At 41.8% G+C, this 22,040-nt stretch overlaps 1 protein-coding gene across 2 annotated transcripts in view; it reads right to left on the bottom strand.

Annotated features, from left to right (window-relative positions):
• LOC126458436 (cilium assembly protein DZIP1-like) overlaps positions 1 to 22,040 on the bottom strand; it is a 289,883-nt gene that overhangs the window by 201,484 nt on the left and 66,359 nt on the right. The window lies entirely within an intron of this gene.

Genomic DNA, 22,040 nt, shown 5'->3' with positions numbered 1-22,040 from the left:
TATTTCTAATCATTTTTCTGCAAATCATGATGATCCAGCACATCACATATATCTCTCTAATCAGCAACACTTCTGTGGAAAGTATTTTGCGAGTTGCCCACATATTATGCTACCCCTAAAAGAGTGCACCTACCTCTGCTTATTGCTCTGATTTAGAATTATTGGATGACTGATATTCCAGCCTCGATTACCTCCAAATCATTGAACACGAAAATCATCAACTAGAGAATCAATGGGTGAAAAGTACTGGCAGTCACTGCTAGTGGGTTTCATTCATAAATGTGTTGTTCTGAAGTACATGCAGTCTCACAATGGCATTAGTGAATTACCACCATTAAAAAACATTAGTCAATTCTGGCAGAACATTTGTAGGAATCTGATCTCTTGTAACTTACCAGATTCTTCAAACAATCATGTGAATGTATTAGTGCTCCATGAGTTATTTCCTCAAGCTAGAAAATTAATTGCAATTTCCAACTGACTAAGTGCATTGAACTCCTGTTAATCAGAAAAATGTAGCAGTAACAATTTTTGATATTTTTACATTCTGCTGCAGTAGCATTCTGATGCAGTTATTCAGTGTATTTGACAGAAGGAGCTGCAACACATAACAGCCTTACATTCACAGCAACTACTAATAACAAGCCTTTGAAATCTATTCATCATCAGCTACCATATATTAAAGTCTACCACCCTGCTTTCCTCCAGAATATTTTTAGCTCACAGCAATACTTTTGTATCAGTCCTCAATTATGGTAAGTGAAATATCAAGAATGGCTCTACCTATTCTGTTCTCCTCACCATCCCTTTTATTTTGCGAGTTAATAATCTGAAACTAAGAATCAAGTAGACATGATAGTATAGATTTCTCTTGATAATGTAGTGGTCCGAGACAAAAATATTCAGGCAAAACTATTTAAATTTAAACATTCAAATAGAAAATATGTTGTCATAACTGAAAATCTGTGCTAGGCAAGGTCTCAAATGCAAATTTCTGCTTTTTACAATCATTAGAATATCTGAATATGCCACTAACCAGACTCAAACTATTACTGTCATTAGTGTTCAACATAACTAAACTGTTTTATGTAAAATGAAGGTGGGGAGGTGGGAGAGGGGGGGGGGGGGGAGGAGGGGACGAGGAGGAGGGGGAGGGAGGAGGGGGAAGGGGGGAAGTGGGAAAGTGGGAAGGAAAGGGAAGGGAAGAAACTATTGACGTCAGCTGTATTGGCACTTCATGCAGAATCAGCAGCGATGAGATTTGAACCTGGGTTATCCTGCTTACTATGCAGTTGCGTTAACCACTGCACCACCCGACATAGTATTTATTGCAATTGCGCAGACCTTCTCAGCTTGCTTGCCCGTCACCTCAAATTACCACCTATGCCACCCACCCATAGGCCCAGTCTCTGTCCTTCATGCTCGTTGCTTTGAGGTTCCCACAGGAGGTTGAACATGTTATGCATCCACACTGAAAGCAGTGGGTTCATTACTCGTGGAGGCAAATTAATTATATGAATATGCAGTGTCTGTTCATTTGGACATGTCCAGAAGAACAGACAACATGCATGCATATAAAAACTGAACTGATTCCACTAATATTACATGTGTCACTGTACTTACTTCAATTTTTTTTCATTTATTTATATTTATCTTCAAATGTATGTATCTTTTATTATGAAAAATTCAATACTTGTCTGTTCTGTTCAGTAGTTTCCTTAAAGCTCAGTTAATATCAAAGAAAATAGTACAGCAATCTTAAGTTTATAACTGCTCCTCTTCCCTATCAGATTTTCCTTTAATTCTGAACTTTCCTTTCATTTCTTTATAAGAACTGAAATGTTGTTCAACATGCATCAGCAAAATTAGAAGGGAAAGAATTAGTAATGTCCAGTAGGCTATCTAATACTTTATCATGAATGAATTGCCTACAGAACTAGAAATGACTAATATAGTCCTCCCAAAGGAGAGTGTAAAACTAATCAGAGAGGATTCCTGAAGCAGCAGAAATAAAAATAATATTTCAGGGAGAGTAAAGGACTAAACTAACACTAAACTGATCACTCTCTCTAATATAAATAGTTTACAATAGGAATTGGGAGTAATTTTACGTTAAATAATCAAGATATTCTGACACACAGTGGCAGGTGATCTAAATATATGTACACTGAAAGACAATTGTCATATAAAAACCGTTTGTAGTTTAATCAGTTCTTACAATCTGATATTTGCAGTACAAAGCCTCATAAGAATTAATGTGCCTCAGAGTAGGCAATCCGCAAGTTAAAAATAAAGCGTAGAAAGATGAGCTTGCAAAAAATATTCGTGAAGTTTAGGCAAACAAAACCAGAAAATTTAAATGAGCTACACACCTCACTGAAGTTAGAAGGCTGGAGAGCAATTGACTCATGTGAGAATATAGAGAACAGATGGGAAGATTTATGCTCAACAATAAGTTGTTATTTAAATCTAGCATGCCCCATTGAACACAAGAATAAAAAGTTAACAAATTAGCATACAAATACTGACAGGCAGACAAAATCCAGGATGATTCTGACATCTAAGAGAAAAAGAAATCAATACAGTAAATTAATAAGGGATACCAAATTTAGAGTTCATCAAAAAATACTTACAGTTTCAAATAGTTTTCTGAAAACTATATCGCAAATACAAATAAAAGCAAGATAAAAATCAAACAATGAAAAATCCAGGATGGAATGTAACAATATTATGAGATGGAAAGTTGCTACTCACCATATAGCGGAGATGTGGTAGGCACAACAAAAAGATTTTCGCACTCAAAGTTTGCGGCCAATGGCCTTTGTCAACAATAGGTACACATGCGCAGGCACACACATGCATGCAAACGCAACTCACACACACGACTGCAGTCTCAGGCAACTGAAACCACACTGTGTCTCAGCTATATGGTGAGTAGCAACTTTACTTCTCATAATATTGTTAAAAACAAGATAAGTTTTCATATCAAATTTTCTCAGTGTTCATGCCATGTCAAATGAGTCAAAGCTGCAGCTTTCAACAGTAACCTCTGTTCACGTTGTCAGGAGCAATTGAAACTCCTCAGCTGTTTTTCTCCTGTATGACAGAGTTGGATCATGTTTTGGAACCTGTATGTATTGTTCTCCAACAGCAATTACATTTTGCTATGATACTCTGCAACATTAAGAAAGACAATGACATTTTTCCCCTCAGCTGGCTGAAACAATTATATCTTTATCTAATCTGAGGTTTTCCTGGTGTATTTCTAATTTATAGAAAACTTGAGTGTCCAGCAGGATCACATCATAATTCCTCTACAATATTTTGGCAAACAGACACGTTGCAATTATCAGGTGGTCCCTGATGAAAGCTGCACTCCTCCCCTCAGCATCCTCAATATGCTGGCCATTACCCCCTCCCCCACCTTGCTTTGCTTGTGGCTGACATGACGGATTGTGGGGGAAGCAGTGTCTCAGTTCGTGCTCAGGTCGGCAGTGTCCGCACTATCTTGGAAAGCGAGCACAGCGAGGTGGTGGAGCGTACAAAAGCCAGCACATATAGGAAGCAGAGAGGAGCAGCGCAGCATTCATCAGGGACCACCTGAAGATGGCAACATGTCTGATTGCCAAAATATTGTAGAGGAGTTACATGACCCAGCCAGACACTTGAGAATTATATAAATATCTTCATCCCTCCACAAAGCACCGAGATGTTCTCTCTCTGCTCTGCTGAAGTTCAACTTGGGAGGAGAGGCTTGACTGCTACTAAAATGTGACATGTGACAAGCCTTATCTCATTGGTAATGTCCTGTGAGTGCCATCGCATCACCTGGTCCACTCCACTAGTAATGTCCACAGTAGACTCTGTAAGTAATGTAAAAGTGATATTCAAACCTGTATTCTTGGCAGAAAGGTTCTTTCATGAAGATTTCTAGCTGACTGATTGATGACTTACATAGGTCTTACTAAATCATCCCAGGCCTAGGGTAGTACAGGGTAAATTTTTGCATTAGTTTTGCTGAGGTGTAGCTAACAGTAACTCTGCTGCTGCTATTGCCCTATTCTTCTTCTTCTTCTTCTTCTTCTTCTACTACTACTGCTACTACCACTACTATTATTATTAATATTAGTGAATATGCCCAATTGGAGTACACAAAGTACTTCCTTTGTGCCCATATATTTTTTTTTTTTTTGCATTCCCTTCCTGTGGGCTTCCTTCTTCTTCTCAGACCACATTGTTCAAATCTTCTTTTGCTTTTCCTGTTGGTCAACTTACCATGTGTGAATTTTGGAACTGTACGCTTAAGCTTCTGGACAAAAAAGTGCTTCTTCAAAAAAAAAAAAAACAAACACACATTTACACAAGCACAACTCACACACACACAGCCACTGTCTTTACATATTCAGGTAATAGTAGCTGGAGACAGTGGCTGTGTGTGTGTGTGTGTGTGTGTGTGTGTGTGTGTGTGTTGTGCTTGCATAAATGAGTGTGTTTTCTACTTACAAAGAACTATTTTGCCCAAAAGCTTAAATGTTTAGCAGTCTTTTTCATTATGCCTGTCTGCAACTCAATGCCTCCTCCATGTGATGAGTAGCAGTCTATCCTTCTCATAACATCATTGTTATTCCAGCCTGGACCTTCCACTGTTTGATTTTGGACCTGAAGGTTTCGCGGTTATGGACCATTTCTGGAGTAACTACTGCCAATTTCATATCAGTTTTGATCTTGGCAACCAATCCATCATGTCCATTTTGGCTGTACACTTATTGTCAAAACAATAAATAACTGTTCTACAACTGGTGGCGCGGCGCTACTGTATCCTGATGTCATGGTGCCAGAAATGACTTTGGTGTTAATGATGCCACTGCTTCTGTGAATTTCTCAGTAATCTCTCGGTGTTAAGAACTCACTTTCATGCACCACTAATGTTACAGCCATAGTCTTGATTACAGCATTTGTTGCAAATCCTGTTCGCTACAGGTTTTTGCTGGCAGACACCCATTAGAGGGCAGCTGTAAGGAAATTGTCCAAATGTGATGTTCAAAATAAACATCAAATAAGATCTCATGAAAGCAACAAGATTACGGAGGACAAGACCAGTCATCATTAAAGAAGGGATAGGGCATATCAGTTATAAATGGGATACTAATTGTCTATGTTCTTGAAATAAATTAAAACAAACTCCAATCCCCCCCAGTTACAATCCAGGTTTTTTGGAGTGTTCCCTTAGTTGTAAGGCATATGCAAGTTCTCGTTATCCCTTCCCAAACATTACCAATGAATATCCCCATTTTCCCACTATCATCTACCCTGGTATTTGGCTGAGAACTGGATTCTACAATAAGTCTGATCTCAAACAACCTGCTCTAGCCTTTAGGGAATACAATGAAATGTTAAAAACAGAAAGATCTGCTTTGTAGAATTGAATAACCTAGTACTTTAATCAAATTTCGGAATCTGCCTAGACAGCCACCATACAGTCAATTTTGTAATTCTTTGGTTTTTAACATTTCAAAATTAAACAAGAGATACAAAGTTTGCTAAACGGAATCTTGCTGTACATCATGTAAAAATATTTAACTGCTAGGCCAGTATTTGGACAGTATTGCAGTAGCATTACTTATGCCTATATCAAGTAACATGTCTCTTTATGATGTCAAAATTGATGTGGGCCTCTTGGTATGCAGGTTGTCATGTGTACACAGTCTGTCAAATGCTAAATGGCCAACTTCTTTGTCGTATTGAACACTACTGTCACTAGTAGAAAATATGGATACAAAGTTACCTAAATAAATTTATTAAAGTATAAATTTTCACACAGTGTTTACCATAAAAAGTGGATAACATGAAGAATAATCCGCAGGATACCACAGTACTCTAATTGGAAATTCAGTATAAATTGATATGATTTTTAATATTGTATAGGTTCTTTAAACGGGAAGTGTAAACCTAATTAAAATTATATTACAAATTCCTGAATAATAACAGCTTTCCAATCTTTCAAACTAGGAGTAGGTTGATATTACCACATCATTTCACCAAAGACCTACTCTCAGCTACACCACAGCAAAATGAACATTTCAGGCTCAGCTTTTTCAGTAACATTTACTTAATACCGAAAGACTGAAATCTAAATTTAACATCAAAAAAAGATTATGCCCTTGGACCTGGAGGTAGATACTTCCACAAGTAGCAGTGGGCCCCCACTCCTTCCTTTATAGATTTTGTTTTCTATCCAGACAATTTCCCTTTCCCATTCCTATCAAGACATAGGCTTGTCTCGTAAAATCTCCTGTAAAACTTCACCTGTCGATGTCATCAACAGAACCCAAATCTATTTTGAACTCTGCAACTGACAGAAGCAATCAATCCAACTCCATATTTACCTGATTTTCAAAGATCTTCAACAGGGGCTAATCACAACTGATTTTTACAGGAACATATTCAATGTTTGCTTGGTTCATTTCCAAAGCTATCTTTATCAGGCTACACTCAATAACATAGGGTTGATACCTCTCAATACTGTTTCCTATCTACCCATTATCACACAATTTTCATTTCCAAAATCCTTGTACAAAGAACCTGTATCCTCTGTCCCTTGGCGAAGACGTGGAGCTGGTTGAAAACATTTGCAACCCTGTACTTGTTTCCCAATTCTTTCTGCAACAACTGGCCCACATCTCTTACATGAACACAGTGTAATAGCAGGACCTCATTAGTTGCTTTGTTCCCTATTGAATGTTTGCCTTTACTTCAGTACACTTGTATCTACTAAAAACTATATACTGATTGTACCTTCACTCTGTGTCTATGACACAATCCTAATCTTGAAGAATAACGACTAAATTTAGTTCAATAGAGGCTTATATAATAATAATAATAATAATAATAATAATAATAAAAGAAATATGGGTGATCATCATCTTTAAATGCAATGGCTTAAATTAACCAAAAATGATCCTACAGTTGCTGAACCAAGGGTATTAATGACAATTTATGTAACGGGGGTCGGGGGTGTGGGAAGATTCTAAAATTGCAATTGTTTATATAACTGGTTGGTATTTTACAAAATGTGTTGTGCCCTATGAAATAACTTTAAAAGAAAATACATATTTCCAGAATGAGACTTTCACTCTGCAGCAGAGTGTGCGCTGCCAGGAAGTTTCGAAATACATATTGTATCACAAATGTCTGATGATTATCCAACAACATTTTTTTGAAGGTAGATATCTAGAAGGTAACTATATTCCATTAGTATGAGGGCTGTTCAATAAAGAACGATTTTTTTTTTTTTTTTTTTTTTTTTTTTGACAGTCTTCAAAAATATGCTGGAAACCATTTTTTGAGAGGTCCAAAATCGCCTCTGCAGCCTTCACCACTGCTTCTGATGATTGATAATGCCTCTTACGAAGGCATTTCTTCATGTTAGGTAACAGAAAAAAGTCAGATGGGGCTAAATCTGGACTATAGGGAGGGTGTGGGATGCACTTCATGTTGATTTTTGCAAGATATTCAGCAACAACATCGGCAATATATGGCCATGCATTATTGTGGTGCATCATCCAGCCTGCTTCACAGAAATGTGGTTTTGTGCCTGATATGGACTTGCAATGTTTTCAGAACATCCCTATAGTATTGTCCAGATACTGATGTGTGTGCAGGTACAACGTGCTGATAAACCATTCCATGAATATCGAAGAATGAGATGACTATAACTTTCTCAGTAGAAGCAACCACTTTTGCTTTTTTGGGGGTTGGTTATGAATGAGATTTCCACACTGAGCTTTGCTGTTTGCTCTCAGGATTAAAATGATGTAACCAAGTTTCATCACGAGTGATTACATTTGAAAGAAACTCCGGATCTTCCTCTAACATCAACTTTAACTGCATGCAGAACTGCACACGAATGTCCTTTTGTTCGGGAATCAACAGCCTTGGAAACCATCGCGCACAAACACATGTCATGTGTAATTTTTCTCTCACCAACGGGTTGGTGGCACCCAATGAAATGTTCAGTATTTCAGAAAGTGATCTTAAGGTAATTCGTTGATCCTCTCTCACAATGACAGCAGCAGTTTTGATGTTTTCTTCCCTGACAGCAGTAACTGGAGCACCGGGTCCACCTTCCATTGAAACTGATTGTCTCCCCTCTTTAAACATTTTAAACCAGCTTCGAGCTGAGCTGTAGGGAAGAACAGACTCTCCATAGGCCTCATAACATTATATAGGCCTCAACTGGAGATTTGTTGAGACGAAAGCAGAATTTCAAAGCTGCATATTGTTCCTCATGCATTACCTCCATTGCAGCAGTAGGCGATACTGAATATGCCTGACCTCGCCTGCCTCTCACAGGCAGCAACCACGAGTCCCAACAATGAAACTACAACGGCGTGTTTGTTGCATATTAAGCTAACAGACTACCATAAGATTAAATTTTAGTGCAAGAAAGAATGGCCACATAAAAATTATGATCATTCTTTATTGAACAGGCCTCATATTATTATGCAAAACAGATCTTCCTATCTTTCTTTGTTATTAATATGAATATGGATGTAATCTTTTGGTTTAAGAATCAATATCCTCATATGCTGCAAGGAGTTCACTGTGAAAGAGAGGAGTTGCCATTTATGACTCGTGTAAAGTTTCACTCAAAAGAATTGATGTACCAAAACATTGTGAAGAACAAATATCTGTGTTGTGCAGTAGGGAAAATAATTTCAGTATAGACCTCTACAGACCCCCAGTTAAGAACACTGGGTTTTACTTTCCATTTCTGGTGCTGTGCTACATTCGGTTCTCAAGAAAGATGTGTGAAGTTGACTTTGTGTGAGGATTTAATACTCATTTTCTGACCGATTCTCCAAATATAAAAATGTTAATGCATTTATTTAAGTCTTTCAACCTGGTACAGACGGTGTGCTTTCCACAAAATGCAAGGAAACAGCAGCACAACATACACAAATTTTCGCGGATTATGATTTTTATTATTACTTATATTGGTCCCATGTATTACCTTTTGTGCAGTTATGTACTTGTAACATAGGCCACAAAATTATTCTTACAATCTAGACAATGTATACATATAATAATATATATAAAAAATACAATGATTTATAATAATGATGTTACCCAATAAAAATGATTTACATTACCAGAGTTTAAACAACATAATTTTTGGATAAAATATTATCTTTGATAGTACATGATAAGTATAAGACAACACTGGGTCTAATGCTAGTTCATTTTCTCTTAATATGGCACATAAAATTTATTATTCACAGAATGAGCATGTAACTTTAGGTCACTACCTATTCATCTCCTCTGCTATCCTATTTTTATATATCTGCTTGTGTCTGTATGTGTGGATGGATATGTGCGTGTGTGCGAGTGTATACCCGTCCTTTTTTCCCCCTAAGGTAAGTCTTTCCACTCCCGGGATTGGAATGACTCCTTACCCTCTCCCTTAAAACCCACTTCCTTTCGTCTTCCCCTCTCCTTCCCTCTTTCCTGATGAGGCAACAGTTTGTTGCGAAAGCTTGAATTTTGTGTGTATGTTTGTGTTTGTTTGTGTGTCTATCGACCTGCCAGCGCTTTCGTTCGGTAAGTCACCTCATCTTTGATTTTATATATAATTTTTCCCACGTGGAATGTTGACCTCCATCTGTCCAATGGCCAGCTTCACACGTCCGTCCACATCAAACCCACCAACAAGCAACAGTACCTCCATTATGACAGCTTCCACCCATTCCACATCAAACGGTCCCTTCCCTACAGCCTAGGTCTTCGTGGCAAACGATTCTGCTCCAGTCCGGAATCCCTGAACCATTACACCAACAACCTGAAAACAGCTTTCGCATCCTGCAACTACCCTCCCGACCTGGTACAGAAGCAAATAACCAGAGGCACTTCCTCATCCCTTCAAATTCAGAACCTCCCACAGAAGAACCCCAAAAGTGCCCCACTTGTGACAGGATACTTTCCGGGACTGGATCAGACTCTGAATGTGGCTCTCCAGCAGGGATACGACTTCCTCAAATCCTGCCCTGAAATGAGATCCATCCTTCATGAAATCCTCCCCACTCCACCAAGAGTGTCTTTCCGCCGTCCACCTAACCTTCGTAACCTCTTAGTTCATCCCTATGAAATCCCCAAACCACCTTCCCTACCCTCTGGCTCCTACCATTGTAACTGCCCCCGGTGTAAAACCTGTCCCATGCACCCTCCCACCACCACCTACTCCAGTCCTGTAACCCGGAAGGTGTACACTATCAAAGGCAGAGCCACGTGTGAAAGCATCCACGTGATTTACCAACTGACCTGCCTACACTGTGAAGCGTTCTATGTGGGAATGACCAGCAACAAACTGTCCATTCGCACGAATGGACACAGGCAGACAGTGTTTGTTGGTAATGAGGATCACCCTGTGGCTAAACATGCCTTGGTGCACGGCCAGCACATCTTGGCACAGTGTTACACCATCCGGGTTATCTGGATACTTCCCACTAACACCAACCTGTCAGGACTCCGGAGATGGGAACTTGCCCTTCAGTATATCCTCTCTTCTCGTTATCCGCCAGGCCTCAACCTCCGCTAATTTCAAGTTGCCGCCACTCATACCTCACCTGTCTTTCAACATCTCTGCCTCTTTACTTCCACCTCGACTGACATCTCTGCCCAAACTCTTTGCCTTTACAAATGTCTGCTTGTGTCTGTGTATGTGCGGATGGATATGTGTGTGTGTGCGCGAGTGTATACCTGTCCTTTTTTCCCCCTAAGGTAAGTCTTTCTGCCCCCGGGACTGGAATGACTCCTTACCCTCTCCCTTAAAACTCACATCCTTTCATCTTTCCTTCTCCTTCCCTCTTTCCTGACGAAGCAACCAGGGGTTGCGAAAGCTCGAATTTTGTGTGTATGTTTGTGTTTGTTTGTGTGTCTATCGACCTGCCAGTGCTTTTGTTTGGTAAGTCTCATCATCTTTGTTTTTAGATATATTTTTCCCACGTGGAATGTTTCCCTCTATTATATATATATAACAAATTTTTCACAGTTGCAGGGAAAGTTTTCTCAGTTTCAAGGTGTTGTAAAGCTCTTTGCATTGCTTTCATCAATCCAATACTGGAGTGCTGAGATCCTTTTTCAAAAATCTATAGGCTATATGAAAGGCACCATAATTGTTGTGTGTTTCTTGTTTTGCACGGATGAACTGGCTCATTAGTTTCCAGTTTTGTGATATCTTATAATGCAGTCAAAATGAACTTGAATATACATAGCAAAGGAAATGTTAAAATATTACAGTCTTTGAAACAACTTTTACAAGGGTCTCTTCGCTCTTTTTTCAATATGGCTTTTTTCTTTATACTGGTATCAATATTCTTTTCATTCCTATGATGGTAGGGTTTCTCCACACTGTGATTCCATATTACACATATGGCTCAAAAAGTCCATGACAGTGCACAAGAGGTCTTAATGTGCATACTGAGCCAGTTGTTTCATTACAATTGTTATTATGCCTAACTTACTGTTTATCTGCCATTTCCAGTTTAGCTCACTGTCTATCAATATATGAGCGTTGGAACTTAAATAGTGGTAACTGTTTATTCACAACTGATACAAAAGAGTTACATGTTTGCATCTGTTACTGTCTTTGAAAGTAGTCATGAGCGTTTTGTAGAACCCATTGCTAGCGATGTGGAAGGTGTAGTATATCGTTAGCAGACCCTGTTCTGTTTATGGTGCGAATGGAGCGGTCTAAAGTTAAAGTGAGTCTTCTTTATTACTGTGACGGTGTTATCCTAACGCATTACGTTCCTGCACGGCAGACCATCAGTGCACAGTATTACTGTTCGTTTTTGGAGCATCACCTGTCACCAGCTTTGCAAAAGAAGCAGCGACACTTCCTGCGCAACCCACCCTTACACAACAATGCGTGGGCGCATACAGTGCAAGCTGTGGCTGCTCTGTTCAGTCAATGGGACTGAGAAGTACTGTACCATCCACCATACTCTCCGAACTTATGTCCTTGTGACTAAGATTTGATTCTGAAGATGAAGGAACCTCTTCGTGGCATTCGCTTCAGAACTGTTCCAGAGATTCAACAGGCAGCAGACCACTCCATTCACACCCTCAACAGAACAGGCTCTACTAACAGTATACTACGCCTTCCACATTGCTGACAATGGGTTCTACAAAACACTGGTGACTACTTTGAAGGACAGTAACAGGTGCAAATATTTAACTCTTTTGTATCGGTTGTGAATAAATAGTTGCCGCTATTTAAGTTCTAACCCTCATATATAGCTAAAAATTTAGCTGAAGCTATTTCTTCCAGTCCTTTTTCACCTACAGGTATATCCATGTGTTCCTCTATTTATTTATTGTTGAAAACCACATAAATAGTTCATTTTTTTCAGGTTAATAATCAGCTCATTTTCCACTAACTACTGTGCTGTATTAATGACAGGTATTAAAATATTTTTCTCAAGTACCTCAAAATTGCTGGCCATGTTCAGACAATCATCTTATTTTCATTTTCATGTGTTTGTACACTGTTTACACGTAAACTGAACAGGATCATATCCAGCAGATTCTCTGCCTTTAGCTTTTTTATTTACTCATCTATTACGTTCTGTGAAACCACAAGCACCAAAGCAACATGGTCAGGGAATGAGTCATTACATAGTTTGTGGAATGCTCATTAAAAAATTTATAAACAAAATAATACAACATGAAAAAACTTTTAAGGGTCTACATGAATTAACAACACATCGCATAGAAAAGGTCTCAACTACTGTGAGGAGCTCCTGAACAGAATAGAAATAGTGTGCCACAAAGAAACCCTTCAATCCTGATTCGAATAACTGGGGTTTATTCACTCAGTTTTTTCTGTTCTGCTGCCTATTGAAAATGAAACTGGCTCAATAGTGTATTATGTTTAAGGAAATGTTATCCAGCTGCAAATCATTTTTTCGTCTAGTTTCCAGTGATGAATGTTGCAGTTTCTACCAAAAATGTCAATATTGTTAACTGATGGTATATATGTACAGGGATGTCAGATCAGAATTCCAAGACACATATAAAAACAGCCTACACAAAATTATGAACTGACACTGAAAATCAATCTGCCTGCCTTTTTCTGAGCTAAGAATGCAATTGTGAGAGCACAAATCACCATACAAGGTAAAAGAGTGAAAGTAAGCAAAGAAATGCAGCATTTGCATTTCAGTGTCAGAGACAGTCGAGGCCATCCTTACATTTAAGATAGCAGTGTTCAGTTTCTGTACAAGTCTTCCACCTACCCTCTCTGACCGCCTTGAGACAGTAAAATTTTACTTTTCCAAGATTTTCATGACAGAAACTGTGTCCATTGTAGTTTGTTGCTGTTAAACATTAATCTGTTGCCTGAAAGTCGTGTGCGGACGTTAGACACTATCCTGTCAGATATATCATTTACATTGCCTTCCATGTCTTTGACAATAACATTTGTTTCACCTTCAAAAGAGAAATATTTTTGAGTCATTGGTCGTGATTAGTGGCAAATCACTGATACATATCCAGAAAAGCCACGGACACAATAGAAACTCATGGCACCTAACACTTTACATGATCCCAGATAGATTCAAACCTCTTCCCTCTTTCTTTGTGTCATTACAAAAATGTTATAAACAATTTAAGATTTTAAACATGGCTGCAGCAGCAACTGTTAAAATTCTTCACAATAAAGGATGGCAGCCAAAAACAGTTGCAGGATAGAATTTTTTTATTAAAATTCTTGACCAAGGTAACCAGTGCATGATGTAATTTTAGAAGTTTTACTTCTGATGAAGGTATATTTATATGTACCGAAACCTTGGTCAAGAATTTTAATAAAAAAATTCTATCCTGCAACTGTTTTTGGCTGCCATCCTTTATTGTGAATAAACAATTTAGTTCATTTTAAGTAAATACTGCCATAACTATAAGATCCTCCACAGATATATAATTATTATTAGCATGAATATCTCTTACCAATCCAACAATTTTGACGAACTCAAACAATCGAAAATCCAGAATGGAATGTAACAATATAATGAAAAGGATAGTTGCTACTCACCTTATAGCAGAGATGCTGAGTCGCAAAGGCACAACAAAAAGACTGTTAACGAGTTAGCTTTCGGCCTACAAGGCCTTTGTCAAAAGTAGACAAAACACACACACACACACACACACACACACACACACAGTCTCTGGAAGCAGACCAGACAGATGTGGCAAAATATATATTTAAGAGCTGTCTGAAATTACTGAAATGATGCACAAATGGTTTTTTTAAAAGGTAGCAAACTGACTGCAAAGATTTATAAAATGTTGTATCATATGTATTAGACTGGTGCATAAGTTCATATCATTTTTCTGTAAGTTTAACAAACACAACAGATACACATAACAGAGACCTAGTCATGAATAATATATTCTCTTTCACTATTTACAACAGTCTGCCAATGCTGGGGTAACTTTTTGAGTGTGCAATTGTAGAAATAATTATGCTTTTGAGCCGAAGAACTTGTCAAACCATGCTCAGAGCGGATTTTGATCTGGAAAGGAAGTTCCCTGAAGGTTGTTTGATAGAGAGCTGGAAAGGTAGAATCCGACAGCACAAGAACAGGTGAATAAGGTGGATGCAGAACGACTTCCCAACCCAACTCCTGTATAGCATTTTTTGTCAGTCTAGCAGAGTGTGGAGTAGCATCGCTTCGCGCAGCCTTCCTGGTGGTTGTTCTTGTATTGTGTCTGCAAGACATCTCAGCCGTTGACAATAAATCTCAGCAGTAATGGTTACAAGTTGGGAAAGGAATTTGTAGTACACCACATCATTGCTGTTCCACCACATGCATAACATTATCATTTGTGGATGCACACAGGTCTTTGTATGGAGAGTTGCTGCTTTGTTTGGGCTCAATCATTCCTTTCTTTTCCTTATGTTAGTGTAAAGATACCATTTCTTGTCACCATTAATGATACAGGATAGGAATGCTCAGCGCTGTTCATAAACCAGTCGACAATGAGCTAGTGGAGATACACATATGGCCACCCACTGATTTTTGTGATTTAGGCTTAGAGTTTGCCATTTCCGTACACCCCATTGTAAAATCTTCCTCACTGCATACAAATGTTGCATGATGGTGGAACGATCATAGTTCATCACCAGTTCTAGATTACACTGATGTGGATTGCTGTGGGTTAATGCATTTAAACAATCTTCATCAAACCCCAAAAATATTCCTGAATGTAGAGAGTCACTTAAGTCAAAACGATCCTCCTTAAAATGAGGAAACCATTTTCTTGCTGTGCTCTGTCCCACAGAATCCCCACCCCCACCCCCCCACACACACACACAGCGCAAATGTTTCTGGCTGCCTCCACTGCCGTCATCCCTTTATCGAACTCAAACAGAAGAATATGTCGGGAATTTTCCGATTTCTCCACTTGGCACACCATTTTCTAGACTCCACAGCTCCACTCAGTGTCTCCAAATGACAATATGCAAACTCAAATAGCATCAGTGAATTACAAATAAAAAATGGCAATCAATACACAAACCAGAATGCCAACATGCAAAACACGAATGCTACAAACCTATGTACCAACCTAATACCATTTTGTCAGGATTCTTTTTCTACTTCATTTTTCCTACACCAGCTCCTCACAATGAAGAATAAATTGGGCCATCTGGCCATAACGCCAGAGCTCTTAGAACAAAATTAAAACTATATTGTCAATTATAAAAGAGCTATTAGAGCAGAATGTGGATACTCCAACATATCACAACTCTCTTATGTGAGAATGAAACTGTCAGCTATCCACCAAAGGTGTGTACAATAAATAACAATCACTTCTTGTCAGTATTCAGGACCCTGCACCAAAATATCATACCAGCAAGTTACTGACATCCAGCAGTTCTGAAATTTTTTTGAACAATTCTTCTCCACAGTTGGCAAGTTAAATCAAAATTTTACTGATGTAGATAAATACGCAGAACTCTTGAAACTGGTGTTATGATGCAACTACGTCACATCCAACAACTCAAAAACAAGCAACAATGAAACTGAGTCAACAATTACATCATTAAAGAGTGAAGATTCTCATGGCCATGACCAGATTTCAAGTACAATTATGAAGACCAATGCACCATATATCAGTTCTGTATTTGTTCAACTTTGCAATTTGTCTTTCAGGAGTGGTCAGCTTCCTAACTGACTGAAATACTAGTTAGTAAAACAATTTTATAAAAATGATGAGAGTGAGGATGTGCACAATTAACGGCAGTTTCTCTGTTACCACAGTTTTCACACATTTTTGACAAAGCAATGTGCAGGAGAGCAGTGGCACATCTCAATACACATAACTTGTTGTCAGAATTGAATCACAGTTTGGTTTCAGGAAAGAGATTGACATCAAAAATGCAATTTATTCATTTGTGTGTAAGACACTAGGAGGACTAAACAAGAGGCTGAGGACAATAGGCATTTTCCCTAACAAAGGTATTTGGTCATGTGGACCATGCAGCGCTTTTGCCAGTGTTGGAACTGTTGTGACAGTGCCACGACATTCAAAAGTGCCGCTACGTTAGTACGCGAACACGGCGATAGAGGCGCTCCGCAGCTCGGCCGAGAGCGGGAGCGCCACCTGGTTATGAACGGCGCCGGCCGCATGTCACGGCCCGGCAGTCGAATGACAGATACGGAGTTAGTAACATGTAACCCGCTAGTGTTTCTACTTTTGTATCTCCACGCACGTTAGTAGTGATTAAAGGTTATAACACTTTTTGGCGACGAGGTCGGATATTTTTTTTCCTGCGTTGTGGACTTGTGTGTTCGTGTCGGGGCAGACATGGAACAGCTTATGCAAGCGCTTATTGAACAACAAACACAGCTGACGGCTGCTATTCAGGCGTTGTCGACGTCGCTTACTCATCGTCTGTCTTCCTCTTCTCCGCCTCCGTTCCCTCCTTATGACGAGGCCGCTGAAGACTGGGAGGATTACGAGAAGCGTTTGCGGCAACACTTCTTGGCTTTCGGCGTTGTCGACGCTCCTATGTGTAAGTCGTTATTTCTATCTTGGATTTCCCCACGGATCTATCAGCTGCTATCTCAGTTAGCCCCTCTGCGGGAACCTGCCTCTCTGTCCTTCCAAGAAATGTGTGACTTATTGTCTAACTATTACCGAAAAAACACCCATGTCGTTGCCGCCCGCGTGGCTTTTTACCGGTGTCGTAAACAGCCCCATCAATCTTACCGGGCTTGGGCGGCGGAACTCCACGTTCTGAGTCGGAAATGTCAGTTTGTCACGGACACTCATCATGAGTCTTACGCTGATTCAATGGTTCGGGACGCTATTTTACGGCTTGCTCCTGATAAAGAAGTTCGGCAACGTGCCTTACAATTGCCAAACCCGTCGTTGTCGGAAGTTCTCAGCATCGCTCAATCCTTTGAAGTGTCTCACGCTGCTGGTGCGCAAATAGACGCGTGGTGTGATGTAGGCGCTGTCCAGACCACTTTCGACGCAGACAATGTGCCTGTTTCACAGGGAAACGACGATGTGGCGGCGGTGCACTCGCGTCAACAACGTCGCGTTGGGCCGCCACGCTCGCAGCGAAAACAGCAACCACAGAAGCAGGTTCGTTCCGCCCTTCCTTCTTGTCCACATTGTTTCGTACAGCATGACAGACCCGCGTGTCCAAAACGTTGGGCCACGTGTAATTCATGTAGGAAAAGAGGCCACATTGCTTCTGTGTGTCAGTCCCCTAAAGTTCCTGTCGACGAGGCATCGGACATGGATGTTAACTGTGTGCTTTCTCAAACGAATAAGTTGTTTGTTACTGTTCGTGTTCTGGATAAAGACATTCGCATGCAAGTGGACACTGGCTCTGCAGTAACTCTCATTAATTCTCGCACGTATTTGGAGTTGGGCTCCCCTCCCTTGTCTCCCGTTACGCGAAATCTACGAACTTATAATAAGCAGAAAATTCCTATTGTTGGCCAGTTTGATGCTTCCACTGCCTACAAGTCTGTTGTTAGGCCCCTCACGTTTTATGTGGTGGATCATGCGGGCACTGAAAACCTGTTCGGTTATGATGCTTTCCAGTTGTTCGGGTTTTCCATTGATGATGATGATGTGCACCTCATATCTGAGGACATTCCGTATCCACAGCTGGATGGCTTGTGTTCTGAATTCTCGTCCGTGTTCTCTGCTGGTCTGGGTCGTGCCAAGGAGTTTGAAGCCCACATTACTCTTAAACCTACGGCTCGCCCTAAGTTTTTCCGGGCACGCCCTATTCCAATGGCGTTGCGTGCGCCTGTCAAAGCTGAGATAGACAGGTTAACAGCTTCGGGGATTCTCCTTCCTGTTACCTCCAGCGAATGGGCATCGCCCATCGTGGTGGTTTCTAAACCAAACGGGAGTCTGCGATTGTGTGGTGATTTTAAAGCCACTGTCAACGCTCAAAGCCTCATTGACACTTATCCTCTTCCCCGTCCTGAGGAGTTATTTACCAAGCTCGCTGGGGGCCAGTTCTTTTCCAAACTTGACTTATCGGAGGCGTACCATCAGTTACCGTTGGATGCATCTTCCAAGAAATTTCTCGTCATCAACACTCCTTGTGGGTTGTATCAGTACCAGCGGTTACCATTTGGCGTCGCTAGCGCGCCGGCCATTTTTCAGCGGTTTTTGGAACAGCTCACGGCGTCCGTTCCCGGCTGCATCAACTACCTGGATGACATTGTTGTCACGGGGGCCTCCACTGAGGAGCACCTTCGCAATTTGCGTTCACTGTTTCGGGTTCTGCATTCAGCAGGGTTGAAGTGCAATCTGGACAAGTCTCAGTTCTTCCAACCCTCCATTGTGTATCTTGGTTTCCACTTGTCCCGTGAGGGTATACGCCCTCTACGACAGCACGTTGCGGCCATTACCGCTCTACCCCGGCCGTCTACGGTCAAAGAACTTCAGGCGTTTCTAGGCAAGGTTGCTTATTATCACAAATTCATTCCCTCCGCGGCGGCGGTGGCTCATCCTCTGCATCAGCTGTTACGCAAAAACGTTCCTTTCTGTTGGACCGCCGAGTGTGAGCAGGCTTTTGTCCGCCTGAAGGCTCATTTGCAGTCGGCGCCTTGTCTTGCCACATTCCGTCCGGGTCAGCACTTGGTTCTGGCGACTGACGCGTCACAGTATGGCCTAGTGGCTGTTCTCGCCCATCGGTATGAGGATGGGTCGGAACGCCCCATCGCCTACGCTTCCAAGACCCTCAACGATGCCCAACGGCGTTACTCTCAAATAGAAAAGGAGGCGCTCGCTATCATTTATGCTTTGAAAAAGTTCAGTGTTTTTTTGTATGGTTCTAAGTTTCACCTCATCACCGACCACAAGCCGCTGGTCTCTCTGTTCAGCCCCTCGGCGTCGCTTCCGGATAAGGCAGCTCACCGCCTGCAACGTTGGGCCTTATACTTGTCTCGTTTTCACTATGAGATTCACTATCGCCCCACGGCCCAGCACGCCAACGCTGACGCGTTGTCGCATTTGCCGATGGGCCCCGACCCGGTTTTCGATCGCGATGAACTCCTCTGTTTCCACATTGATGAGGAAGAACGTCGTGCGGTCGAGGGTTTTCCACTTACAGGTTCGCAGGTCGCGTCGGCTACTGCGCGGGATCCGGTCCTGCGTCAGGTGATCAGTTTTGTTCAGCGTGGTTGGCCGGACAGGACCAAGGGCCGGGCGTCAGATCCCCTTCGCAACTACCATGCCTTGCACCTTCGTCTGTCTGTTCGTGAGGGTGTTGTTCTTCTGGCCACGGATGGCGCATCTCCACGGGTTGTGGTGCCCGCCTCTCTTCGCACAGCTGTTCTCAAACTATTGCATGGGGGCCATTGGGGGATTTCTCGGACTAAGTCCCTGGCCCGCAGGCACGTTTATTGGCCCGGTATCGATTCGGACATCGCCCACATGGTCGCTGCGTGTGATCAGTGTGTTCAACAACTGGCTGCGCCTCTTACTCTGCCCTCTCCGTGGCCTGATCCGGCGCAGCCGTGGGAACGGGTGCACGCTGACTTTGCCGGCCCTTTCCTCGGCACTTATTGGCTACTGTTGATTGACGCCTTCTCGAAGTTTCCGTTTGTTGTTCGCTGTCCGTCGCCCACCACTGCGGCGACGACGCTGGCTTTGTCAGAAATCTTTGCGCTAGAAGGTCTTCCATCCACGATTGTCACGGACAATGGCCCTCAGTTCTCTTCGCAGGCCTTCCGTGATTTTTGTACTGGACAAGGGATTCATCATGTTACAGCACCGCCCTTCCATCCGCAATCGAATGGGGAGGTCGAGCGCCTTGTCCGCACTTTCAAAAGCCAAATGAAAAAATTCCTTAGTGATTTTTCCACACATGACGCTCTGTTGCAATTTCTGAGTTCTTATCGCTTCACGCCTCTGGGTGATCGCAGCCCTGCTGAACTCTTGCATGGCCGCCAACCGCGCACCCTACTGCATCTGCTTCACCCTGTCAGGCCTTGTACAGTGTCCCCTAGTGCGGGAAAATACCAGGTGGGCGCCGACGTGTGGGCACGGGGGTATGGATCTCGCCCTAAATGGATTCCAGGGGTGGTCCAGGCTCTTCGCGGCCGCCGGCTTTGTGAAATACGTACGGACGACGGCATGGTTGTTCGCCATTACGACCAGATGCACCCACGAGTGGTGGCTACGCCGGTACCACCGCCCTTTTTTTCGTCTCCACCAGCCCGAGAAGCCAGTCCTGTCGCTGCTGCCGATCTTCCGGGCGTGTTGCTGCCGCCGCCGTCGCTACCGCTTCCGAGTACGCCGGAACCGGCCCCAGTCGCGACGCCGCCTTCTCCGGGACCCATCTCGCTGGAGCACACCCCCAGGTCCACGACACCTATGGATGCTGCTCCGGAGTTTTCACCCATCATCTCGTCCAGGAGGCACGTTCCACGCGCCAGCTTCCGTCCTGGACATTTTCGACCATACTCTCGTGTTTCTCCGCGGGATCTTCTCGGGACCTCCCAAGAGGCCATGGATGTCTCCGCACTGTCCGTGTCTCCACGAAAGTGAGCGTTTTTTTTTCAAGGGGGGAAAAGTGTTGTGACAGTGCCACGACATTCAAAAGTGCCGCTACGTTAGTACGCGAACACGGCGATAGAGGCGCTCCGCAGCTCGGCCGAGAGCGGGAGCGCCACCTGGTTATGAACGGCGCCGGCCGCATGTCACGGCCCGGCAGTCGAATGACAGATACGGAGTTAGTAACATGTAACCCGCTAGTGTTTCTACTTTTGTATCTCCACGCACGTTAGTAGTGATTAAAGGTTATAACAGGAACATCATGTAATTATGGGAAAAGCTCAATAATGGTTCACTTCGTATCTAGAAAACAGGAAACAGAAGGTTGTCCTCCAGTGTTAACAAACAAGGAAGAGGTTTGCAACTGACAAGACTTACTGTGAAAGACAAAGAACATCATATAACAGATGTAGCTAATAGGATAGTCATTAACATCAGCATGTGGCATTCAGAGAACAGATTAACATTTAATTGTAACAAAATATATGCATACAGTTTCTGACAGGCAACTCTTGTAGAAGCAAAACTTTGTTGTCCCAAGGTGATTAGCCAATGAAATTGTCCATTTTAAATTCACAAGACTGAGGGGAGATGGTTGGCTTTCTTGGAAGTATAACATTCAAGGTATTTTTCAGAAACTAAATGCTACTATTGTCATTATGAAAATGATCTCCACTGTGTCTGATACTGAAATGTAAAGTATTGTTTACTTTGCTTACTTTTACTCATTATCTCATATGATGTTATATTTTGGGATAACTCTGTATACTCACCAAGAATGTTCTTAGCCCACAAAAGGGCAGCCGGACTGATTTGTGGCTGTAGTTCGCAAACTTCCTGTAGGCAGGTGTTCAGGTGTTTCAGAATTCTAACTTTGTCATCCGTGTACATACACTGCTCTGTAAAACTTAACACAGTACCTACTTGGTGGAAATGAGCAAGATTAT

The sequence above is a fragment of the Schistocerca serialis genome, chromosome 2 (assembly GCF_023864345.2).
Source record: "Schistocerca serialis cubense isolate TAMUIC-IGC-003099 chromosome 2, iqSchSeri2.2, whole genome shotgun sequence".
Classification (NCBI taxonomy): Eukaryota; Metazoa; Arthropoda; class Insecta; order Orthoptera; family Acrididae; genus Schistocerca; species Schistocerca serialis.
Note: the sequence above shows the minus strand (reverse complement) of the source record. Positions and strands in the feature narration are given on the sequence as shown.